Source organism: Schistocerca nitens, chromosome 5, assembly GCF_023898315.1.
Source record: "Schistocerca nitens isolate TAMUIC-IGC-003100 chromosome 5, iqSchNite1.1, whole genome shotgun sequence".
NCBI classification, from domain to species: Eukaryota; Metazoa; Arthropoda; class Insecta; order Orthoptera; family Acrididae; genus Schistocerca; species Schistocerca nitens.
The window spans coordinates 135,046,846-135,072,594 of NC_064618.1; the positions used below are offsets into that span (position 1 = coordinate 135,046,846).

The following is a 25,749-nucleotide window of genomic DNA, read 5'->3' on the forward strand; positions in this document are numbered from 1 at the left end:
GCAAGCACTCCCTACTAGCACATCTGAACACGAACTGACTACTAAGAGTCCTCGACAAGCACTGCCCACTAAGAGTTCTCAATAATCACTGCCAGTGGAGGCGGCGGAACAATGCTCTCTAGCGATCTCTGGCGCTGTGGCTCAGTGTAGCCACCTTTCAAGTTCTTAAAGACTGAGGGTTGTTGGAGTACATCATGCACTTGAGGGCTTCCCACACAAAGTAGTCGCACACTGACAGGTCAGGTGACCTGGGTGGCCAGCTAAGGCCGCGACCAGACTGACCTCTGCTAACAACGGTCAGGCGTGAAGATCGTTCAAACATACTCAAAGGTTGAGCTGGGTGTATGGGAAGTTGCTTCATCCTGCCGGAAGTAGCTGTAGTTCTCCTCCTCCTCCATTAATGCTGCCACAAATGGTTTCAAAATGTTTTCAAAGTAACGAGCTGATATCATCGTCTGGTGTATGAAGATGGGACCAGTAATGCAGCATACAGACACCGCACACCGAACTCCAACCTTCTGATCATCCAGTGGTGTTTCGTGGAAGTTACACGGATTCTCTGCTGACCGGAAGCTGTGATTCTGTGAGTTGACATAACCACCAAGGTGAAACCAGGAAACAAAGATTCATCAGATATAAGGAACAGATCCATGTCCAAGCCCTACATTGTTCTCAGTGAACAGCCACTCAGAAAAATGGAGGCGCTGAGGAGCATGTGCTGGTTCTAATGCATGAGCAACAGACACATGGTTGGTATACATGTGCAGGTCAAGGTGTATTCGTACACATGATCGACGTGATACGCCAGGTTCTTGCAACAGGCGTCGGGTTGATTTGATGGGGTTCTGAAGAATTTTCTGGTGAACCGCAGCGACATTTTCTGGTGAGAAGGCACATTTTGAAACAGTTTTTGACTTGTTGAAAACAGATCCTGTCGGGCGCCATTTTCGGACTAAGCGTCGCGTGGCACACTTTCCTGGCACTTTGACACCATTAAACTTCTCAGCAAACAACTGACCACATCGTTCCCAGTACGTTGAAAGTGACTTTCGGGCCCTGGTCAGTAAGTTGCTGAAGGCACATCGAAGCTGGACTGATGGAACTTTCCACAACGAACACCCGCTGCTCCACTGTGAATACCATCGCCCCCCTTCGCACTGTTCCACTCTCACTGACACAGGCCATACTACGCTCTGAACCGATGTGGATTACATGGCGAGCTTACACGTAGTGCCTGCGTCGCGGGGTGTGATTAAACGCATATATTCACGTCCAGTCGTATCCATTCGTCTGGGCCACTTTTATTTGCCCCATCCTATACAACTATCACATGGGTCTGAGAAAGAATTAGGGGCAAATAAAAATTTGAAATGTGAAGTGGGGAAATTTTTGTTACTAATTTGCAGTATTCACAATATTATTTTTGTTTACGTCCAACGCTTTTACAGTTTAATGGATCGCATTAACGCGTTTTTCATGTAACGGCTGCTTCAGTTTATGGCTTAGCAGCAAATGGGTAATCCGGTTCTCAGTTTTACGAGAAAAAGCGTCTCGGAGGAGCTTAATTAACGAATAAAACAAGTATCCACGAATGGGTGTTTCCTACGTTGATGAAAATGTTCACATTACTTTCTACACGTCAAATGATTTAACGTGTTTATAGTTGTAATGTATTCAAATGACGCACTATATGAGCCTAGGTTGTATTAAAAAAAGCAATGTTTTCCTCGTTTACAAAAACAGATGAAAATTACTCAGAGTAATAGGTGCCAGAAATTTAGGCATTCGTACACATACGGCGCGAAAATTCTGTTTATTACCATACTGTATGACTAAATTTACTCCTCACGATTTGCTACTTACATTAGCGAATTTCCTAACCGTGCTCACTTTGCTGATAACTATTCTTGCCCTTGCCAGCGATGGATTGTTCCATCATTAGTATTATCTGATGATGATCGTTTGGGTGGAGTTCATTAACTGCAATGGTTTTGAAATGTTACTATATGTCTGGGAAGCTCTTAGTCGAAAGGCGTCATTGAATGATAGCAACAAAATCGTGACGCGAAAATCGAATAAAGCTTCAGCTTTAATGACTGCTTCAGTCTTGGATGACGTTCCTTACACGAATTCTACGGGCACACGACCGCAAAATTCCATATACTGTTTGGCCTTATTTCGAATGTCGTACTTCCCCCGAGTGTTGGCGATCGACCACATCTGAAGGCCCTGCATAACGACTGCAGTACTAGCACGTGCGAGGTTGCCAGGTTACTCCGTTCCTTTGTAGCCAATTGTTCAACAAAAATAGCCAAACTATCGCCATTTTAATCATTTAACTTACAAGGGAACCTCCCCATCGCACCCCCCCCCCCCCCCCTCAGATTTAGTTACAAGGTGGCACAGTGGATAGGCCTTGATAAACTGAACACAGATCAATTGAGAAAACAGGAAGTAGTTGTGTGGAACTGTGAAAAAATAAGCAAAATATACAAACTGAGTAGTCCATGGGCGACATAGGCAACATCATGGAGATCGTGAGCTCAGGAGCGCCGTGGTCCCGTGGTAGCGTGAGCAGCTGCAGAAGGAGAGGTCCATGGTTCAAGTCTTCCCTCGAGTGAAAATTTTACTTTCTTTATTTTTGCATGGTTATTATCTGTCCTTTCATTGACGTCTCTGTTCACTGTAATAAGTTTAGTGTCTGTGTTTTGCGACCGCATCGCAAAACCGTGCGATTAGTAGACGAAAGGACGTGCCTCTCCAATGGGAACCGAAAACATTTGATCGCAAGGTCATAGGTCAACCGATTCCTCCACAGGAAAACACATCTGATATATTCTATACGACACTGGTAACGGCATGTGCGTCACATGACAGGAATATGTTGTCGACCCACCAACTTGTACACTTGGCGAATGGGTAAAAAGATTCTTCTACCTTGCCCGATTTAGGTTTTCTTGTGGATGTGATGATCACTCCCAAAAAAGTGATGAAAACACAATAGTTTGTCACGTAAACTGAAAATAAAAAATTAAACTTTTCACTCGATGGAAGATTTGAACCAAGGACTTTTCGTTTCGCAGCTACTCACGTTACCACGAGACCACGGCGCTCCTGCGTTTCCAGTGTCCTTGATGTTGCCTATCTTGCGCATGGACTACTCAGTTTGTATATTTTGCTTATTTTTTCAATGTTCCACACAACTTCTTCCTGTTTTCTCAATTGATCTGTGTTCAGTTTTTCAAGGCCTATCCACTGTGCCAACTTATAACTAAATCTGAGAGGGGTGCGATGGGGAGGTTCCCTTGTTAGATGCAGTAATCGTAGGCTAAACTGTCACGACTTTACATCGACAATCCTGAAAAAAAGTTTCAACGAGCTGGCTGATCAGTAACTGATAAACCCCCCCCCCCCCCCCACACACACACACACCAGAGTAGACATACCGAAGATTTTACAGCTATAGAATAACTTGAGTTATTGAATCTCTCAAAATTTTTGACAAAGATAACATTCTGAACCAGGTCAACATCTTTATCATCTAGAGGTGCTAGATCGTCATCACACAATAGCTTATTTCTTGCAAACCATTCTGCACAAAAACTGGTTTGAATACCATTTTAGTTAGTAACATGATCAACATCTTAACTTCACAGACATGGCCAGTTGAGATATTTGTGTGCTAAAAAGTAGATTGAGTTTATCTAAAAAAGAATGTGTTCCAAAACTGATAAATATAGATAATCATCTTGCACCATCTCAATATGGTGTCCTTGCCATAAAGAATTTTCCTGGTCTATCACTTTCAGTACTTCGTAGGGTTATAGTATTACGTTTACACTATACTTGCATAGCCACCTTGTAGTCTTTAGCTGTACAAAATTGTGAAATGTATTCTAGTCAAGATAAAGAATTTTAAATAACCTTCCGTATTGTTTCCACAAAAGACTGGAATGCAATCACTTGCAAATTTGGCTGAAATTGAAATCTAGGTTTGCAGAAATCACTTCACAGGCCTGTGATACAGCACTGTCAACTTAGTGACTAATGCACCGAATTAAGTGCATTTTATCATCTTCTTTGAGCAGAGCAAAGACTGAATTATGTACCTTACGTAAATTGCTACCACCGTCCGTTTCCGTTCCTACTATTTTATTTACAACCAACGACAGCTTTTACAAATACCACTTCAGTGCTTCAGACAAAATCATTGTCGTTGATTTCTCAACCTCTGCTAACCCAAGAACGTATACAGTTACTGTCGCTGTTACCCTGATGATGTAATATCTTGCACAAACACAAACATGTTTTGTTACCGATTTCATGCAATATATTCTGAAACATTCACAGACGAATCTGTGAACGTTTTTCACATGTAATTCGGAACGCCATATGTATGTGCAGTAATGGCTCCTGGATACCTGATGAATTTCGAAACACGTCATACGAGAAAGGAAGTCATTCCTTGCCTGATGTCTGACCTTTACCACTGCGACCCAGTCGGACCGAATGGAGAACTAAATATTATAATAATTGGACGCCTGCCTCCTGCATGACTCTGATTCCAGTAATATGACATTCTCGAAAATCTTGTACACTATGTGATCAAAAGTACCTGTACACCCCAAAAACGTGTTTTCATATTAAGTACATTGTGATGCCACCTACTGCCAGGTACTCCGTATCAGCGACCTCAGTAGTCATTACACATCGTGAGAGAGCAGAATGGGGCATTCCACGGATCTCACGGACTTGAAACGTGGTCAGCTAATTGGATGTCACTTATCATACGTCTGTACGCGAGATTTCCACACTCCTATACATCCATAGGTCCACCGTTTGCGATGTGATAGGGAAGTGGAAACGTGAAGGGACACGTACAGCACAAAAGCGTACAGGCCGACCTCGTCTGTTGACTGACAGAGAGAGCCGCCATTTCAAGAGGGTCGTAATGTGTAATAGGCAGACATCTATCCAGACCATCACACAGAAATTCCAAACTGCATCAGGATCCACTGCAAGCACTAAGACAGTTAGGCGGGAGGTGAGACAACTTGGATTTCATGGTCGAGCGGCTGCTCATAGCCACACATCATGCCGGTAAATGCCAAACGACGCCTCGCTTGGTGTAAGGAGCGTAAATATAGGACGATTGAAGAGTGGAAAAATGTTGTGTGGAGTGATGAGTCACGGTAAAAATGTGGCGATCCGATGTCAGGGTGTGGGTATGGCGAATGACCGGTGAACGACGTCTGCCAAAGTGTGTAGTGCCAACAGTAAAATTCGGCGGCGGTGGTGTTATGGTGTGGTTGTTTTTTTTTTTTTTTCATGGAGGGGGCTTGCATCCCTTGTTTTGCGTGGCACTACACAGCACAGGCCCACATTGATGTTCCAAGCACCTTGCTTGCCAGTGTCGAAGATCTATTCGCGGGATGGCGATTGCATCTTTCAACACGATCGAGCGCGTGTACATAATGCACGGCCTGTGGCGGAGTGGTTACACGACAATAACATCCATGTAATGGACTAGCCTGCACAGCCCTGGTCGGAATCCTACAAAACACCTTTGGAATGTTGTGGAACGCAAATTTCGTGCCAGGCCTCACCGAGCGACATCGATACCTCTCCTCAGTGCAGCATTCCGTGAAGAATGGGCTGCCATTCCCCAAGAAACCTTCCAGCACATGATTGAACGTATGCCTGCGAGAGTGGAAGCTATCATCAGGGGTAAGGGTGGAACACCACCATACTGAATTCCAGCATTACCGATAGAGGGTGCCACGCTCTGGTACGTTATTTTCAGCCAGGTGTCCGGATACTTTTGATCACGTAGTTGTACGTTTCGCCAAGTCACCTGCTTTACATTCTCGGAGATATTTTCAAAAGCTCATTGTTGCATCGGTTTGAAAGTGCACTAATCATAACCCACGCTCCATAATTCCCTCTCTACGTGAGCACGTACAACTGTTTACTGTTGCGTCGGCTCCAAAACAATAGTTTCTTGACAGCTAGAACTGCTGTTGGCTGTTACTGCGTCATGAAAGAATGAGAAACGAGCGCATATAAGAAGGAAGTACCATTGTTTTTGTAGTAGAGTGGTTTTGTTGCGTCATGAAATAATGCAAAATCAACGAGGAGAACGACAGAGACATCACAAATGTTTAGCCGACATCGTTAACAATGATACTCAAAGAGGGAACACTTTACATTCGTTTTATTTGCGATATAAAATGAAAAGGCCATGAAGTCGCCAACCAGTTCTTTTACTAGCCAAATTTGCCATTCACGAGAAAGTTACTGTCTATTTTGAAAAACGCAACAATTGGAGAAATCGCCATACCTGGCGTGCGAAGCAATCTACCGTAGATCTTATTGTTGAACCCGGAGATGCTTAACTGCGCATTGTCGCATTTCACACGTTGTACAAGATAGGCCAGGGCAACTTGCTTATTTAGAAATTCAGTTTAAAAAAGTGATGCGGATAAATATTGAATTCTTTAAACGGCATAAGCATAAAACATTTTTATGGTTACACAGTTTTAAAAATATCGGGCCCATGATGCCCATTATTTTCAGTACACTGCGTTATTCGAACAGTGGAGTTATCTTTAAACGCTTTCCAGCATATCGACGGGTATGTTTGCGACAGCTTGGCAAATGATGTTCTTCAGGTGAACCAGGATCTTAGAATGATCTTTATGAACTCGAGATATTATACACCACCATAAATAGCCGCTGGGGCTAAAGCAGGTGACAGGGCCTGTGCAGATCGCCCGATGGTGACCAGGCGTGTTGGGAAGTGTTGCCACAAAGCAGCCATTGACATGCCGTGAATGTGCATTGGCACCGTCCTACTGGAACCACACACCTTCCACACCAGTTCCACTGAATATTGATAGAAAACTCCCCTGAATCATGTGATCATGACTGTCAGCAAGCAACCGTGGCCCAATAAATTATTCGAACTCGTGATAGTCCACGTCAAACAGTTATACGTTATGAATGCAGAGAACACAGAGGTTGAGAAAGAGGAGGAGGAGATTGGTGTTCAGCGTCCCGTCGACAGCTAGGTCATTAGTGACGAAGCACAAGCTCGGAGTAGGGAAGAATGGGAAAGGCAATTGGCCGTGCCTTTCCAAAGGAACCATCCCAGCATTTGCCTAAAACGATTTAGGGAAAACATGGAAACCTAAATCAGGATGTCCGCACGTGTGTTTGAATCGTCGTCCTCACGAATGAGACTCCAGTGTACTAACCACACGAACTCGCTCGGTATTGAAGTTTTCTGGGGGTGTCAGGGCACCAGTACTGCTTGTTCTGCTAACTTACAGCTTGAGAAAGGTGGAAGGGAAGCTCCTAGTTGAAGAAAGCAAGTGTATCGAGGCATGCCAAGAAACACCTCACATGCATGTTCTCCAGGGCAAAATGGCCCGGATTAAGTTTCTCCACCACAGCCAAATTGTAGAGATGAAATTTCAGCGTTTCCTGAAGGATTCGCCTTGCAGAACGAGCGTACAAGCCAACAGTAGCAGCATGTTTGCTGTCGGACTGCTGAGGGGATCGCAAAACAAAAAGCCTTATGCCAAAGTTGTGAGGTGAACTTGCTGTTCGTTGAAGCCCAGATCTTTTTATTCACATCACAAGTTTCCCTGAAATTGTTTAGTCACGAAACAATCGATTGTCGGCAGGAACACAACCACGGAGCGCAGTATTGAAATGGGTCCGCAATGCATGTAGCGGGCGATGTTTGAGCGACCGTTAGAAAAATGTATCTCTACAGCGAACGCGCGTTCCGTCTTCGTTCGCTCCACGACGCTAAGTAAACCAAGCGGGGCTTCAAGCTTACGCCCCGCCGTCTCAAATGTTCATATCATCCACACTCCTCGGAGCAGCCGTCACTTCATGGCGCCAAATTCAAATAAGGCAGTTACTCTGCACTACCCTAAAATTGCTCTCGCATAAACTGGTGTGCAGCAAGGGTGACTCATCACACACTGATAAATATGTAATTGATGCATTTGAGTATGAGAGCAATATCAGCCCGCTTCTTTTTATTCCAAGAAAACAGATTAAGGGAAACATCATTCCGAGGAGAAGAGACAGTGAGTGCAGTATGAGGGAGGTGATGTCGGATGCGGGGAAATTCGGGGGAAGAGCGGAGGGTGGCTGAAATTGTGAGGGGAGAGCCAGAAATATGGATGAGTCAGAAATAGGGATGGGAAAAACCGATACCGGTATTGTAGTTCGGAATTACCTTTATCTTTTGGTATTTGTTTGGTCTCGGTTGCAACAGATGTTAATTTTTTACTAACATCCGAGTAAAAAAACTGAAAATTAGTCATAGCGGCAGCATTGTTTTTTGGTTTTAAATAACTTTTATAAAAAGGAGTAATTTTGAGTCTTAAAATAAACACTGATTTGAAAATTTGCGATATTACAGAAAATGGGAAAAGCGATCAGCGCTATTTCCATAATGATGTCGACAGAAACGAGCAACAAACACGTGACCTAAGAACTGGTACAGTATAGGTGAGACAATGATGTACCTGAATAATGTACCTGTTAACATGGGGTGCGGCTATTGTAGACGGAACGTGTGTACATGTAGCGTGCAAGACTTGCCCCCATCTGGTCTATATGGTGGTTTCTCGCTGCTGTCGTTGTTAAACTTAGTGCCGCGAAATGGCACCATATGTAGTCTGGAAGTATTTTATAAAGAACGATGTCAATGAAGTAGAATCCTCCGTTTGCTTTAAAAGATTAAAAATGTGTAGGAGCCACAACAAACTTGCGACACCTTTTAAGGAGAAAATTTAAAACTAGACACTTCATTCGTAGTTTACAACAAAATAAAAAGGAGCTGATCTTCTGCCTGTGTTCACGTAATATGCCTCTGTCTGCTTGTATCCCTTGAAAACGGACAAATTAACACATAATATAGTTCCCCTGGGAGAATAGTTTAAGTACTGAACCGTTTACCAGTTTCCGAGAAAAGCAGCGAACTTGGACGGAATAAGTTTTGTTTTATTTGCCTATATAATTTAATACTTTCATCTTCATCAGTGTTCTGCCTAAAGGCAGGTTTTCACATGGTAGTTCTCCAGGCTGTCCGGTCTTCTGCCACCGTCTTCAGGTCTGCATAATTTCCTCTTCCCTTTGTCGTCTATCATTTTGTATCTCCTTCCTCTCAGTATTCTCCCACACACCAATCCTTCCAAAGCATCTGCTAGCAAGCACTCCCTTCTCAATGAATGTCCCAACCAGTTATTTTTCCTTTCTCTTACAACCTTCAGCAGACATCTTCTCTCACCAACCCGTTCCAATACTCTTTCATTACTCATTCTTTCCATCCAGCTTATTCTCTCCATTCTCCTCCACATCCACATCTCAAATGCTTCTAACCTTTTTTCATCCTCTCGTCTCAGCGTCCATGTTTCTGCCCCATGTAGTGCCACACTCCAGACAAAACATTTGCCAAGCCTTTTCCTTCGTCCTTTATCTAATTTGCCACATAAGTTTCCTCTTTCTGTTGAATGCCTCCTTCGCTATGGCAATAAGAGTTTTCACCTCCTGGTGACATCTCAAGCCTTCAGTTAGTGTGATTCCGAGATATTTAAATTTACTTACTTGGCTAATGGTAGATGGCCCTATTTTAATATTGGACAGTCTGCGTCTTGTACTGATGACCATACTCTTTGTTTTTGCTGTGTTTATTTGCATCCCATATTCCACACAAGCTTCATTCAGATCTTTGAGCATGTTATTCACTGTCCGCTCACTTTCTGCCACCAATACCATATCAGCAAATCTTATACATTCTATTCTCTTCCCACCAATACATATTCCTCTTTTCCCATCTAAACTTCTCGCAATAATCTCTTCAAGGTATGTGTTATACAACAGTGGTGAAAGGCAACAACCTTGTCTAACACCTCGTCCAATGCTGCTTCCTTCTGACATTTCATTTCCAATCCTTATCCTTACTTTCTGGTGTAAATATAGATTCTGTATCAGTTGTCTCTGTTTCCAATCTACTCCTTTCCTCTTCAAGATAATACTTTGATTCTGTGTATCTCGAAACTCGAAGATTTTCAACGTTTGTTAAATTTTTTCGTAAAGTATAGGACATAAAAGGAGCAAAAACTGAAAATCGGTTATTTCAGAAACTGGTTATTTTGAGCAGTTTTAACACTCGGGTTAAACTAGCGTCGAAAAAGGCCGACATAACCGAATATTGGTTGTTTCAGAGACAACTGCCGTCCCTAGATAGAAATGGAGAGACGAGGGCGTTTTTGTACGTATGAAGGGAAAATGCTTCGGCTCGTTCTCATGAGGCTGCTGTATTCACAAACATAAGGGGACTTGCCGTGTATAGTTGTAGACCTGGTAGGTCAGCATTATTACAGTACGTGCCGAACGAATGTCTGCAGGAGAGATTGTATACAAACTGCAGCCGATCAGACACTTGACCGCGCAGTATGACGACAGCACGCTTTGTCCCCCATCTCATCCGCTTGTTCATAAGTCAGCCCACCTTCGTTTAGAGTTCCTCGTCACCGGATCACCGCGACGGAAGTCGACTTTCCCCGTAAAGGGCTCGGCGGCGTCGTGGCGCGGTGGAACGCATGCCAATACGCCGGCTTCCATTGTCCGGGAACCGCGAGCTGCTCCGACTGCGGTGGGCACTTGGGTGCCGTCGCCGGCCTGCTGAGTGGCCAAACGTTTTCGTAAGAGTCCCGCTCAGCCTGTGTCACAGTGATGGCCATCGTGGTCTGGTAGACTGCATTGTTCAGCAGCCTGTGAGGGTTTGTGATCCTGTCGAGTACAATACCTAATTTCTGCTCCCTTATGTTGTACTGTACATACTGAAAGGAACACGCAAATTAAAATATACTAAGCTGTTGAAATGCTGGTAAATTAAGAGTACAATTTACCGCGTTAGCTTTTTCATTGTGCTGAAACAGAATGGTACAGCCGCTGTCGTACCTTGCAGCAACATGCAGAGGTGTAATTCTGCGTAAAACATTTTATAAAAATCTTTACATGAGCCCTAAGGCTGACTACAGAATATGAAACTTCCCGGCAGATTAAAACTGTGTGCCGGACCGAGACTCGAACTCCGGACCTTGGCCTTTCGCGGGCAAGTGCTCTACAAACTGAGCTACCCAAGCACGACTCACGCCCCGTCCTCACAGCTTTACTTCCGCCAGTACCTCTCCTACTTTCCAAACTTCACAGAAGCTTTCCTGCGAACCTTGCAGAACTAGCACTCGTGGAAGAAAGGATATTGCGGAGACATGGCTTAGCCACAGCGCTGGCGGAATTAAAGATGTGAGGACGGGGTGTGAGTCGTGCTTGCGTAGTTCAGTTAGTAGAGCACTTACTCTCGAAAGGCAAAGGTCCTGAGTTCGAGTCTCGGTCCGGCACACAGTTTTAATCTTCCAGGAAGTTTCATATCAGCGCACACTCCACTGCAGAGTGAAAATCTCATTAAAGTACAGAATACTGAAAAATTAATTTCATGTCACGCTAATTACCAAGATACGACCCGCCATCATAAAATTACTTAAAAGTTGTAATATCTCATGTTATCTAAATGGCTTAATGAGTATTCCAAGGTCCAGTGAGGAGCAGTAACTGACCAATCCACCAACGGCAGTCAAAATTAACAAACCCAATTGTCACACACAATAAATTAATGTTCGTAGAGCTCCGGACGTCGTTAAACTAACAAGGAGACTGCACGACCGTGGGGTCTGGGATTTATCCGCAATTTTGTGTGGTGAAAGAGGACCCCCTAACACCTCACGTTGTTAAAATATTAGGACGCACTACCCGGAAAATATCGATCCAAAGTTTCTTAGGTGGCTTATGAGTATAAAATGTTAGTACACTGCCGAGCCGCCGTCTGGCGTCGGTGTTAAGGGCTCGGATTCTTACGCCAGTGGTCTCGTGTTCGATTCCTCCTCTGGCACCTTTTTTTCTTTTTTCTTTGGTTATTCCACCAACTATTCAGAAAGTTTCCCAAACCTACATTATCTTTAACAAATTAGTTAAATTATTGAATAAAAATTTTCTTTTTGTCCAACAAAATTCACAGCGGTGGGTTTTCCATTTTTCATTGTAAAGTATGAGGAGAAACGGTGCCTTTTTAATCAGATTAACGAAGTCGATTGGGAAACATTAAATTTTTATACATATAATAATTATAAACAAGAACCGCAGCGCCAATTATCGTAAAAACAAAGCAATAATTTTTTGCGACATCTTGCGCAACACATACAAGCCGATTTTTTACAATCACAGGGCGTTTGTAATAAATCTGTACAAAAACATGCCCCATTAACATTTACGAAAATGTTTAGAGTTTCTGACAATTTTGAGGCAAACCAGGCATATTAAATCGTGTCTCGGAATATTGGTGACGATGATTGATGGTGAATCATAGAATGAATTTTTATACAATCTTCCCGGGAATTAATTTCACGATTCTCCTGTAACAATGCGCTGCAATTTTGCAAGCAACAGAAGAAAAAACCAGTGCCGGAGGTGGAATCGAACCCGAGACCTCTGGCGTAAGGGTCCGAGCGCTAACCATGTAGGCCAGACGGCGGCTCGACAAATAACATTTTATGCTCATAAGGCACCTAAGAGACTTTGGATCCATTTTTCTCGGGATTTTCCGAGTAGTGCGTCCTAATATTTTAACACGTGAGGTGTTAGGGGTCCTCTTTCACCACACACAATTGCGGACAAATCCCCGACCCCACGGTCGTGCCGTCTCCTTGTAAGTGTTGGAAAAGTAATGGTCAGAAAGGTCCAACAGGGGCTATAACTAAACCCAAAATGAAGGAATAATTAAAACAATAATGTCGGCCGCACATGTGATAACGTGAAATCGTGTAGACTGCTGAACATACGAACTTAGAGGTGACAGCGGTGACTACACCTATCTGATGCTTCCATTTTGACAACACACATACTGGGTGTTTCAGAAATAAGTACAGAATTTTTGTTGGATGACAGGTTGGATATAAGCTGTCATCTTAAGTATACGAACGTGGGGTTGCTGACGCATATTTACGGCGCTAGACGACAAAAAGTCATCGGTCCGCCTGGTGGTGCGATAACTGACGGTACGGGTCATATGTGTTAATTGGTATCCGCACCCTGACGAAGTTACATTTGTCCTCATTCGGCGTTGTGTACCTGAAGTGAGTTGTCTTTCGTGTGTTCCGCTTTCACCTCAACGTAAATCGTAATCAAGTGCTGCTCCAAAAGTAAGGTAGCGTGTTAGCGTGTGTTATCCAAACACACACCAAATCAGAGAACATTTGATGCTTTGGAGCCTCGAGGTACACAGGTGACACGTACGTCAGCATCCTGTCTGATCACCTGCATCCATTCTTGTCCATTGTGCGTTTCGACGGACTTCGGCAATTTCAGCAGCAAAATGCGACACCCCACACGTCCAGAAAGAATTGCTAGAGTGGCTCCAGGAACACTCTTCTGAGTTTAAACGATTCCGCTGGCCACCAGACTCCCCATACATGAACATTATTGCTCATATCTGCGATGCCTTGCAACGTGTTCAGAAGAGATCTCCACCTCCTCGTACTCTTAAGGATTTGTGGCACACCCTGCAGGATTCATGGTGTCAGTTCCCTCCAGACATTGGTAGAGTCCATGCCACGTCATGTTGCGGCACTTCTGTGTTCTCGCAGGGGCCCTGCGCGATATTAGGCAGTTGTATCTGTTCCAGTGGCTCGTCAGTGTAATATTCTCGTGCTGGCATTCTGCTGCCAAATACACGCTTCAGTATATCACAGCGTGAGGGATAACAAATGTATAGCGCAACCTCAGCTCTCTGCAGGTCCTCCACGGGTCAATCTGTCCGTCCGTTTCTCTGTCGACCCCGTCCTATTTGACTCCTTGTATTTCCGTCAAATATTCTTTCAGTTACTTCCGTAACACTCATCAGTGTCACGTGTGCCGCCCATCTTCATCTGGATGATTTCACTATTCTTTATCCGTAGTGTACAGATCATAGCTGTACCACCTCTTCCATCTTCAGATTTCACAGGTTGGGCCAAGGATTCTTAGGAACGTTTTGCTGTTAAAGGCATCTAGTATTCCATTATCTTGATATTACTGACGATGTTTCTGACGCTTATGTAAGCACTGGTCTGACAAGTGTTGTATAAATCTTTATTTCTTCATAAGAGTTCAGAGCCCTGTGGGAAAATAGTTTTTAAGTGCAAAATAGACTGTATCGTTTCTTATTAATATGTTCAATAAGAAGTGACACTTGAGTGGGTGTCCGTCGATCGTGAATTTATAAACAGCTCAGCTCTCTCAAAAGTAGATTTGCCCAGTGTTACTGAAGGCGGCAGGCTCTCCTTGCGTGCTATGCCAACAGCTATGTATGATGTTTGCTGTTAGTTGATATTCAGTACCATATTCGTACTGGCCTGCTCAACTGCGATGAATTTATCTTCCATTGCCTTCCTAGTTCTTGTGACTATATCTTTGTCTACGGCATAAGTTAGCTCCTGTATTGATTTATAAAAGATCTTTCCTCTGCACAGCAGATTTGCGTCCCTCATGACCACCTAGGTAAGACTAAATAGACACGCCATTGCGTTTGCTTCTCTTACACCATCTTGTGGATACAGTGGATCGGACACCATTCCTCCTTTTGTTGCACTGCTCTGTACTTCATTCATTCTGATTCCCACAAGCCTTAACAATTTAAGTTGAATTTTTATTGTATTATTTTCACACTGACCATGAGAATTTCAGAGTATTTACTTACTCCAATGAGTTACGGAAGAGTATATATTCTCTCTCTCTCTCTCTCTCTCTCTCTCTCTCTCTCTCTCTCTCTCTCTCTCTGTGTGTGTGTGTGTGTGTGTGTGTGTGTGTGTGTGTGTGTGTGTGTGTGTGTGTGTGTGTACACACACACGTTATCGATCGAGCGCTTACTCTGGTATGAATCATCTGGACGGTTCAACAAGTGCTATGGTAGACAGCTAATAGCGGTGCCTACGATAAGATATTTGACTGGGAAAATTCCGTGTCTGTTCTAGATTATAGTGCGCTTACTCTAAGGTAGTGGCCTTTCTTGAGGATGGCAAATACACTGGAGGACTGATGTAAATTTAGCCTTCATAAAGAGATTCATAAAAAACAACTAGTAAAGGTTTCCTGAAATAAGTGCAACCAGTCGCCTTTTGTCATGGTTGTCTTAATTTGTCATGACTGGTCTCTAATAGCCTAGCGACTCACCAGAAGGTACACTCTTTCATTAAAAGTTTGGAGCACTGTTGGGGTACTAAGAGTGGCCACACCCGATTACCAACTATCAGTGCAAAAAGAACATAATATTCCCTATATATTGTAAGTGCCACCGTGAGTTCTGCGCAAGAGTGTGTACTCACAGGTTGCTACGAGTAATATCAGTGCAAGCAATAAACAAAGTGCATCGAGGTGTATTTCTCGAGTGGAATTTCTTACTCGCGGTTTACTCTGATGTCGATCTGACACACACACACACAAACACACACACACACACACACACACACACACACACAAACACACACACAAACACACACACACAAACACACACACACAAACACACACACACAAACACACACACACAAACACACACACACAAACACACACACACAAACACACACACACACACACAAACACACACACACAAACACACACACACAAACACACACACACAAACACACACACACACACAAACACACACACACACACACACACACACACACACACACACACACACACACACACACAAACACACACAAACACACACACACACAAACACACACACACACAAACACACACAAACACACACACACACAAACACACACAAACACACACACACACAAACACACACACACACAAACACACACAAACACACACACACACAAACACACACACACACAAACACACACACACACAAACACACACACACACACACAAACACACAAACACACACACACACACAAACACACACACAAACACACACACACACACAAACACACACACACACACAAACACACACACACACACACACACACACACACGAAACGGTACATTGGTATACTGGGAAGAACGACGTTGTTCCGCAAGTAGGTGTGGCCACCTAGTGGCGCTAGGACACGGCGCCCTGGTGAACAGGTTGCGTGTGTAATGTTTCGGTGATCGCGTAAATGTGTCCCGGGGTTAGGTATTTCGGCTACCTGATGGAGACCCGCCATTGGGAATCTCGAAGTAGGTACAAAGCGAGTCTAAGAGCGGGATGTTGTCCTCTACCTGTATCGGTCGCCTTTCCCCAAACTAGTGCTGCGATATCCCAAATCCTGCAGAGCAACCTCTTGCGCAGATCAAGTCTAAGGTGGAGAAGTCTGTCGGGTTAAGCAAGCAGGCACAGATGAGCAGCATTCCCGTCGCTTTGGCGCTTAGTCCCTAAACCATCAGTATGCTGGTCTCAAGTTAAGCTCCTTTCGAGTGTGATAGGTAAGTCCTTGACCGTGCATTCCCATTCCATGATTCCAACCAGGATGCCTGTCTGCCCAAAGTCCACAGGACTGGACGTCTCGCCACGACGAGTAAGTGACTCTTGCATTGAAAGCAAGCCTACACTTCGCCACCAGTGATATCGAACAAGGAAAGCCGGATGTGGAGGCGATTTGTAGACAAGTCAGTATGTGGCACCTTGTATAGTACTGCTGACGCAGTGTTAAGGAAGTCTTCGGGGCACGTCCTTGACAGTACTAAAGCTTCCGCGACCACTGCAGCCACTGATGTAGCCCTAACAGCCTCCGTACAGCGAAGGAATCCCAGTACACGCAGGAGACGTGGGTCCTCACATGTCGAGGGGATGTCCTGTGCGACAACGGAGCGCTGCGGACAAAGATGGAGTCATATACTTATATGGATATGGTGTCTGTTCTTTCGGACACGTCCGAAAGAACACACACTATATCCAGAAGAGGGGGACACTACGAATGTAGTGTGTGGACATACAAGGTGAAAATGTGGGTCTCGCGGGAGGCGTGCGCGATATAGTCATTGCAGTCGCACTATCGTCTGTGCCCTCCGTGGCTCAGATGGACAGAGCGTCTGCCACGTAAGCAGGAGATCCCGGGTTCGAGTCCCGGTCGGGGCACACATTTTCACCTGTCCCCGTTGATATATATCAACGCCCGTTAACAGCTGAAGGTACTCATATTATTCTAAAGATGGAGTCAGTCCGGTTCCCCCAAGGAAATTTGTAGTAGAATGTAAATAGATCTAGCAAGACATTCCCAAGTCCTATCGGATGCAGTAAATTATTTGTAAACTACCGGGAACGTTTAATCGTTAACGGAGCGGGCACTGTTCTGACTATTACTGTGTTGATGGTGGCGATAAAAAATGAGGCATTCATAGTCGTGTTACTATTCTGGTCTTCAGTCCACAGACTTCGATGCAGTCCATCATGTGCAAGTTTCATTACCTCTGCACAACTAATGAAAGCTACAGTAACTTGAAGATGCCTATTACAGTCGAATCTTACCCTCAGTCACACCCCCCCCCCTCCATAATTTTTAACACCGGACACTTCCTTCCGTCACCAAATTAGCTATTCATTCACGGCTCAGGCAGTGCCCGATGAACTTATCCCTTCTTGTAACGTCGTTTCGTAAAGATACTTTCTCCCCAATTAGGTACCCCTTAAAGAGATACTAGATCTATCCGTAATAATAGTAACGCTGATGATGATAGTATTAGTAATAGTGGTTTCTACCTTGTTACTGAAGCGACGGAAGTCTATCTTAAACTGATGCAAAGTAGGTCGAAACGTCAGCACTTCATTTGTTTTAGTGTTTCATAATGACACTGCCTTATGCTCAATTTGGTTTTATTTAAATTGACACAGGCCGCGGGAGGCTACGAACTTGTACTATGTGATCAAAAGTATCCAGACAACCCCAAAAACACACTTTTTCATATCAGGTGCATTGTGCTGCCACTTACTACCAGGTAGTCTGTATCAGTGACCTCAGCAGTCATTAGACATCGTAAGAGATCAGAATGGGGCGCTCAGCGGAACTCACAGACTTCGAACGTGGTCAAGCGATTGTCACTTGTCATGCGTCTGTACACGAGATTTCCACACTCCTAAACATCCCTAGGTCCACTGTTTCCGATGTGACGGTGAAGTGGAAACGTGAAGAGACACGTACAGCACAAAAGCGTACAGGCCGACCTCGTCTGTTGACTGACAGACCGCCGACAGTTGAAGGGGGTCGTACTGTGTAATAGGCAGACGTCTGTCCAGATCATCACACAGGAATTCCAAACTGCATCAGGATCCACTGCCAGTCCTATGGCAGTTAGGTGGGAGGTGAGAAAACTTGGAATTGATGGTCGAGCGGTTGCTCATAAGCCCCACATCACCACGGTAAATGCCAAACGACGCCTGGCTTGGTGTGAGGAGCGTAGACATTGGACAACCGAACAGTGGAGAAACGTTGTGTGGAGTGACGAATCACGGTACAAAATGTGGCGATCCAATGGCAGGGCGTGGGTATGGCGAATACCCAGTGAACGTCATCTGCCAGCGTATGTTGTGCCAACAGTAAAATAGGGTGGTGGTAGTGTTATGGTGTAGTCGTGTTTTTCATGGAGACGGCTTGCACCCCTTGTTTTGTGTGGCACTATCACAGCACAGGCCTAAATTTTTAAATTTTTAAAATATTTTTTAACTAAGCACCTTCTTGCTTCCCACTGTTGAACAGGAATTCGGTGATGGCGATGGTATCTTTCAACACGGTCAAGCACCTGTTCACATTGGACGGTCTGTGGCGGAGTGGTTACACGACAGTAACATACTTGTAATGGACTTGCCTACACAGTCCTGACCTGGAATCTAAAGAACACCTCTGAGATGTTTAGGGACGCCGACTTGGTGCCATACCTCACCGACAGACATCGATACCTCTCCTCTGTGCAGCACTCCGTGAAGAATGGGCTGCCATTCCCCAAGAAACCTTCCAGCACTTCATTGAACGTATGCATGCGAGAGTGGAAGGTGTCGTAAAGGTTTATGGGTGGGCCAACACCATACTGAATTCCAGCATTACCGATGGAAGGCGCCACCAACTTGAAAGTCATTTTCAGCCAGGTGTCCGGATACTTTTGATCACATAGCGTATATTTGCAATTCGATAACTTATCGTCAGTTTATACAGGGCAGTGTGTAATATTTGGCAGCTTCCACTTTTAATAGGCTTCCCACAGATTTTTTAAGTGAAGCCTATGCATTCAAAGACGATCGATAGACATTTTATAGTTGGCGATCTGTGATTCTGATAATAGCTCTGGGTAAGACAAGCTACCTTCTCTCATAAGTTGTCAATATGAAAATCAGACTGGTTATTCCTGAATACCAAATCAAACTATTTTAATCGGTGAAAAGCACGGTACAGTTCCAGATTTCGGTGCGCGTGACATAATCAGTCTTGAGTACTTCGTGCGTCGCAGTATGTGGACCACAGTATAGCGGCGACTGTTAAAGAATTGATTACCGCTTACCCTCAAACCTTCAGACCGAATAAGTAAAAAGTTTCTTCAGTATCAAATATTGTTCATAAGAACACAGACGCCATTCGTCTGCACAACCGAGGAAATAGCTACCTACTTTATGCCCTTCGCTCACGGCCGCGCTTATGATCTATTGTTGACTAGTTTCAGATATCCTGTCAGGAAGCAGCCTCTTTCTGAGCAACAGCTCTGTTTGCGGAGGCCAGGAATTGACCAATGAAAGGTCTGCGGTCTTCTCCGGAGGCTGGCTACCTTAAAGGACTGGAAATATTTAATTTCTGATGAAGGCACTCGTAGATGTGTTCAAACCTGGTCAATAAGACTGAAAATTGTGGCCGAGGGCTTATTTAGTTCAACTTTAATTTATGAACGATCACTGAACCAAGCAGCTTGTTTAATACCCTGGTTGTAAATACAGTGTCTGTGCAGGTGCTTGGCGCTCGCGGTGAAGTAGAGGCAGCTGGCCGTTCCCTGCCATGACAGGACGCAGGTGTCGGCCGGTGGATGGTCGGAGGGGTGAGGGGAGGGGGAGCTGATGCTTCACTAGTACTGTTCATATCAAAAGGACAATGATTGAACTTCAGAGATATATGAAGTTCTGTGCAGCACATACGCTGGACTGTATAGTTTGCGTGCGTCTCCTGCTGTATCAGTTTGCTGGCACGCCAGGCCGGCCGCTGTGGCCGAGCCGTTCTCGTCGCCTAAGTCCGGAACCTCGCTGCTGCTATGGTCGCAGGTTCGAATCCTGCCTCGGGCATGGATGTATGCGATGTTCTTAGGTCAGTTAGGTTTAAGTAGTTCTATGTCTAGGGGACTGATTACCTCAGATGTTAAGTCCCATAATGCTTAGAGCCATTTGGCATGCCAGGCAGACCGCTCCAGCTGTCAGAAATTTGAATTGTGTTAGTGCTGCAGGTTCTGTTAATCACGCGATTCGTCGAGGGCTTGAAGTCTCCAGCGTTTTATTCTTGATAGGTTAGCGCCCGCTGACTGAATAGTCTGCACAGATTTTTTGTTTTTCTTTAATGGAGTTTTTATGTTCACAAATTGCAACATCTTTTAAACTTCCCTAGCTAATTAAGGCCGTAGGAGCATGATCTTCCCCAAATGTACTTCTGATCAAAGAGCGATTCTGGTAGCTACAGTTGAAGGTCTTCGTAAATCCCAACTTTTGATATTCACATACTTTCATCCTCTAACGCACATTTCCTTAGAAGTCAAATACAATTTCACAGATTTAGGTTTAAAAATATTTTAATATAACTAATTACTCTCATAAAAATTTTCATCCCCTGTTTCACCCCATTAGGAATTGAATTTCCAAAAACCAAACACGTTTTTTTTTCTGAGAAGCCAAATACAAATTTTCGGAAACTTAGTTCAAAAAACGCTTTCGCAATGAAATATTTCCAAGAATACTGCCTCCCCTATTTTACGCTCTTAAGGATGGAATTTCGAAAAACACTGAAACACGTAGTTTTTGTTTCTAACCGAGAAGTCAAATCCCAATTTTAGTTGATAGAGCTTTAAAAATGCTTTATTAATATTTCAATGATTTATTTTAAAAAACTTCCACCACTTTGTTCCCATAAAGCACTCCGTCGTCAGGCCTCGAGTGGCCTACCGGGACCATACGGCCGCCGTGTCATCCTCATGGAGAATACGGATAAGAGGGGCGTGGGGTCAGCACACCGCTCTCCCGGTCGTTATGATGGTAGTGGTGGAATTTCCAAAAACGCTATACCATTTATTGTTATTATTTCCGACCGAGAAACAAAATACTAATTTTTGTAGTTGTGGCTTCAAAGTAGTCTTGATAGCGATACATTTTTAAAAAACCTCTCATCCCCCTACTTGACCCCCTTAGGAGTGGAATTTCGAACAGCCCGTTACTAAACGATGCCTATAGTACATCCTCTCCAAGTTCCTATCCTTAGCATTTTGGGCTCGGCGATGATGACAGGACATTCTCTTTTGTATATAGAGATTATCAGCCCACATGTTGCAATTGAGATGGTTTTTAGGTGAGTTTATGATATGTTAAGACATACTAAGCAATAATCTGTGCGCCGTGACTTAGTAAACATCATTTAAACACACATTTTGACTTACGTTCCCTCGACAGTAACATCTCGAGAGTTAATTACGGAACTTCTCATTTTTATATAATGTATGGAAGCAATCCTTAAAAACAAATATTCAGAGGTGAATATCAACAATCGTAACTTTCAGAGGTCAGATACATTGAGGTGAGGTGTCTAAAGATATAGGATACCTCCTAATATCGTGTCGGACTTCCTTTTGCGCGACGTAGTGCAGCAACTCGGCGTACCAAGGACTCAAAAAGTCGTTGGAAGTCCCTTGCAGAAGTACTGACCCATGCTGTAGCCGTCAGCGTCTGCGAAAGTGCTGCCAGTGCAGGGTTCTATGCACGCAGTGACGTCTCGATTATGTCCCACAAATGTTCAATGAGATTCATGTCGAGCAGTCTGGGTGGCGAAATCATTCGCTCGCATTGTCCAGAATGATCAAACCAATCGCGAACAATTGTGACCCAGTGACATGACACATTGCCATCCATAAAAATTCTATCGTTGTTTGGGAATATGAAGACCGTGAGCAGCTGCAAATGATCTCGAAGTAGCCGAACATAACCATTTCCAGCCAATGATCGGTTCAGCTGGACTAGAGGACCCAATCATGTAAAAACAGCTCGGGCCGTTCTGGAGTCACCATCAGCTTGCACAGTGCTTTATCAACTTGGGTCCATGGCTTCGTGGGGTACGTGCCGCACATGAAACGTATCACCAGCTGTTACCAACTGAAATCTGGACTCACCTTACCAGGCCACGGTTTTCCAGTCGTCTAGGGTCCAACCTGCATGGTCAGGAGATAAGGGGAGATGCTGCAGGAGATGTCGTGCTGTTAGTAGAGGCATTCGTGTCGGCCGTCTGCTGCCATAGCCCATTAAAGCCAAATTTCGCCGCACTCTCCTAACGTATATGTTCGACGTACCTCCCATACTGGCTTCTGCGGTTATTTCACGTAGTATTGCTTGTTTGTTAGCCCTCACAACCGTACGAAAACGTCGCTTCTCTCGGGCGTTAAGTGAAGGCCGTCGGCCACTGCGTTGTCCATAATAAATAATGCCTGAAATTTGGTATTCTTAGCACTTTCTTCATACTGTGGATCTCGTAATATTGAATTGCCTAACGATTTCCGAAATAGAATGCCCCCATGCGTCCAACTTAAACTAGCATTCTAGGTCTTCATTCTCGTCGTGCGGCCGCAATCGTCTAGGAAACCTTGTCGCAGCAATCGCCTGTGTACAAATGCTCCGCCAATGCACTGCGCGAGATTATCGCCACCTGTATATATACGAGGGTGAGTCAAATGAAAACCTTAAATATTTTTTCAAAATATTATTTATTGTGCAGAAGTGGTACAAAGCTGTATCACTTTTCAACATAATCTTCCCCACGCTCAATGCAAGTCCTCCAGCGTTTACAAAGTGCATAAATTCCTTTAGAAATTTTTTTTTTTCCGGTAGTCCGCGCAACCACTCATGCACCGCGTGGCGTACCTGTTCATCATAACGGAACTTCTTTCCTCCCATTGCGTCTTTGAGTGGTCCAAACATATGCAAATCACTTGGGGAAAAGTCGGGTGAGTATGGTGCATGCAGGTCTGTGATTGTTGCAAGTGTTGTACGGGCAGTGTGGGGCCTTGCATTGTCATCCTGCAAGACAGGACACCTGCTGACAGCAATCAGCGTCGCTTTGATTTGATTGCATGCTGCAGATGATTTTTTAGGAGATCTGTGTGTGATGCACTGGGGACAGTGGTCCATCTACGCATTTAATGCTCCAAAATGACGCCTTTTTCGTCCCAAAAGTGTCAGCACAACCTTCCCTGCTAATGGTTCTGTTCGAAACTTCTTTGGTTTTGGTGATGAGGAATGGCGGCGCCATTCCTTGCTCGCTCTCTTCGTTTCCGGTTGGTGGAAGTGAACCCAGTTTTCGTCTCAAGTAACGATTCTTACAAGGAAGCCATCACCTCGTTCAAAGCGCCGAAGTAGTTCTTCACAAGCATCAACACGTCGTTCTCTCATTTCAGGGTCAGCTGCCGTGGCACCCATCTTGCAGACATTTTGTGAAACTGGAGCACATCATGCCCAATGTGATGACTAATCTGTAAACATGCTGCAATGTCATTCAGTGTCACTTGGCGGTTTTCCTTCACTATGGCTTCAACTGCTGCAATGTTCTGTGGAGTCACAACTCGTTGTGCCTGACCTGGCCGGGGGAGCATCTTCCACTGAAGTCACACCATTTGCAAACTTCCTATTCCATTCGTAGACATGCTACTGTGACAAACATGCATCACCGTACTGAACCTTCATTCGTCGAATTTCAATAGGTTTCACACCTTCACTACGCAAAAACTGAATAACAGAACGCTGTTCTTCCCTGGTGCAAGTCGCAAGTGGGGCGGCCTTCTTTATACTGATACTGCGACGGCATGTGTGCTTCTGCACTATGCTGCCACCTACAGGCCATTAGCACGCTTAGCAACTTACAGGATAACGGCGCGAAATTTCGATTTATTACAAATTTAAGATTTTCATTTGACTCACCCTCGTACATATCGCTACGCTATGACTTTTATGACCACAGTGTTTAACAGTAGTCGTTTACTTCAGTGTCGTAATTGTTTAGTTTTAGACTACTAAAAGCAACTGGAAAATCTCAAATTCAACATAAACCACAACGCCACGTTTATATGCTCTTCATAGCATTAAACGCGTTCATTATTCAGAACCGTATACAAACTACTGTCAGGTCACTGAGCTTCAATTTACTCAAAACGATGTAAAAGGAAGCGTAGCTAGGCCAGAACGTGTTAAAAGATACATTTTTACAATTTTCGTTTTGTGTGTTAAACTGTTTCGTCATCGCAGTGGCTGGCTGGTCGTTCCGGACTGTTTCGTGGTAGAAGACCTACGACTCTGAATCATCCGGGAACGATGTCTGCCGTTGCACACGAAGATTCGCCCTTCCTACTCTGCCAATCCCACACGAAGAACATGAAACATACGAACACATGCACATCCGTTTGCAGTGTCGCATATGAACATTAACAGACCAGAATAAACATTAATTTTTTCCAATACTTCTCTGCTTAACTTACCATGTATCTTACGGCGGAAAAGATCAGATGTGAACTGTGTCATTTTTGTCAGTACAGAAAGCTTTGAAAGAAATTCGTAATTGCGTACCCAGGTGCGAGCGTGGTTTATTGCTTCGTTTTCTGCCAGTAGGTGAGTGCTGGAGTAGTGAAGGTGTACGTGCTATGTAGGGAAAGGTCGCATAGCTGAGCGTAGATCATTCAGCTAGCCGGAGATTGTGGTTAATGGACGTGGCGGAGTAGGCGACCTCTAATGGGCGTCGTGTTAAAAGTCCGTGTGCGCGCGCCCTGTTTACCTTTGAACTGTAAGCCTGTTTTGTTTGTGGAGGTTATCGAAGGGAGTTGATTGTGAAACCGTTAGGAGGAGGTACAGTGCGTGTTGGCGTCCTTTTTCCAATCTAGCGGTCGGATCAGAGCGCTTTTTGAAAGTAGCTTAATTCCTATAGGTCAGTCACTGGTGGTATTGGAATAATGGCAGGTTTAACCTTGTGTCGCGGGTCAAAGCAAGGCTGGCGATCTCTAATTAGGCCGATTTTTTTATAGTGTAGTCAAAGCATTAAAATTCAGGTCCACAGTTCAGCATTTACGAGTGAATCTGCGATGCAAGAAGTCACGTAATTAGTCTCGCGCGCCTCGCGATGCCACGGAAGCTGAAGAAAGGACGGAAGGAATATTCCAGTGTATGTATTGCAGAAAGTCGGAGGATTTCATTCATTAAACGATTTGGTGATCAGTCGTAACCTGTCGACGAAACTTCACCAGTATAACCGACGGTACAGTTTCTGTCCAGTATTACGGCGTCCAGGTCATACACGAAACACCAAAGGGAGGAGTAAATATTTCTGCATGGCTTCGCACCAAGTACTCGTATAATTTGGAAGCGGTGCCGTGTGTTAAACGTTGTCGTCGATTGGTCACTGTAGAGGAGATTGGCTCAGT

General features: G+C 44.4%; 1 protein-coding gene and 1 non-coding gene across 3 annotated transcripts in view; both read left to right on the top strand.

The window, feature by feature from the left end:
- The window catches only part of LOC126260932 (alpha-1,3-mannosyl-glycoprotein 4-beta-N-acetylglucosaminyltransferase A), an 815,533-nt gene that overhangs the window by 610,049 nt on the left and 179,735 nt on the right, over nucleotides 1–25,749 (top strand). The gene's annotated exons all lie outside the window — the stretch shown is intronic.
- Nucleotides 17,129–17,203, top strand: Trnat-cgu (transfer RNA threonine (anticodon CGU)). Its single transcript has one exon. It is a non-coding gene; the product is annotated as a tRNA-Thr (tRNA).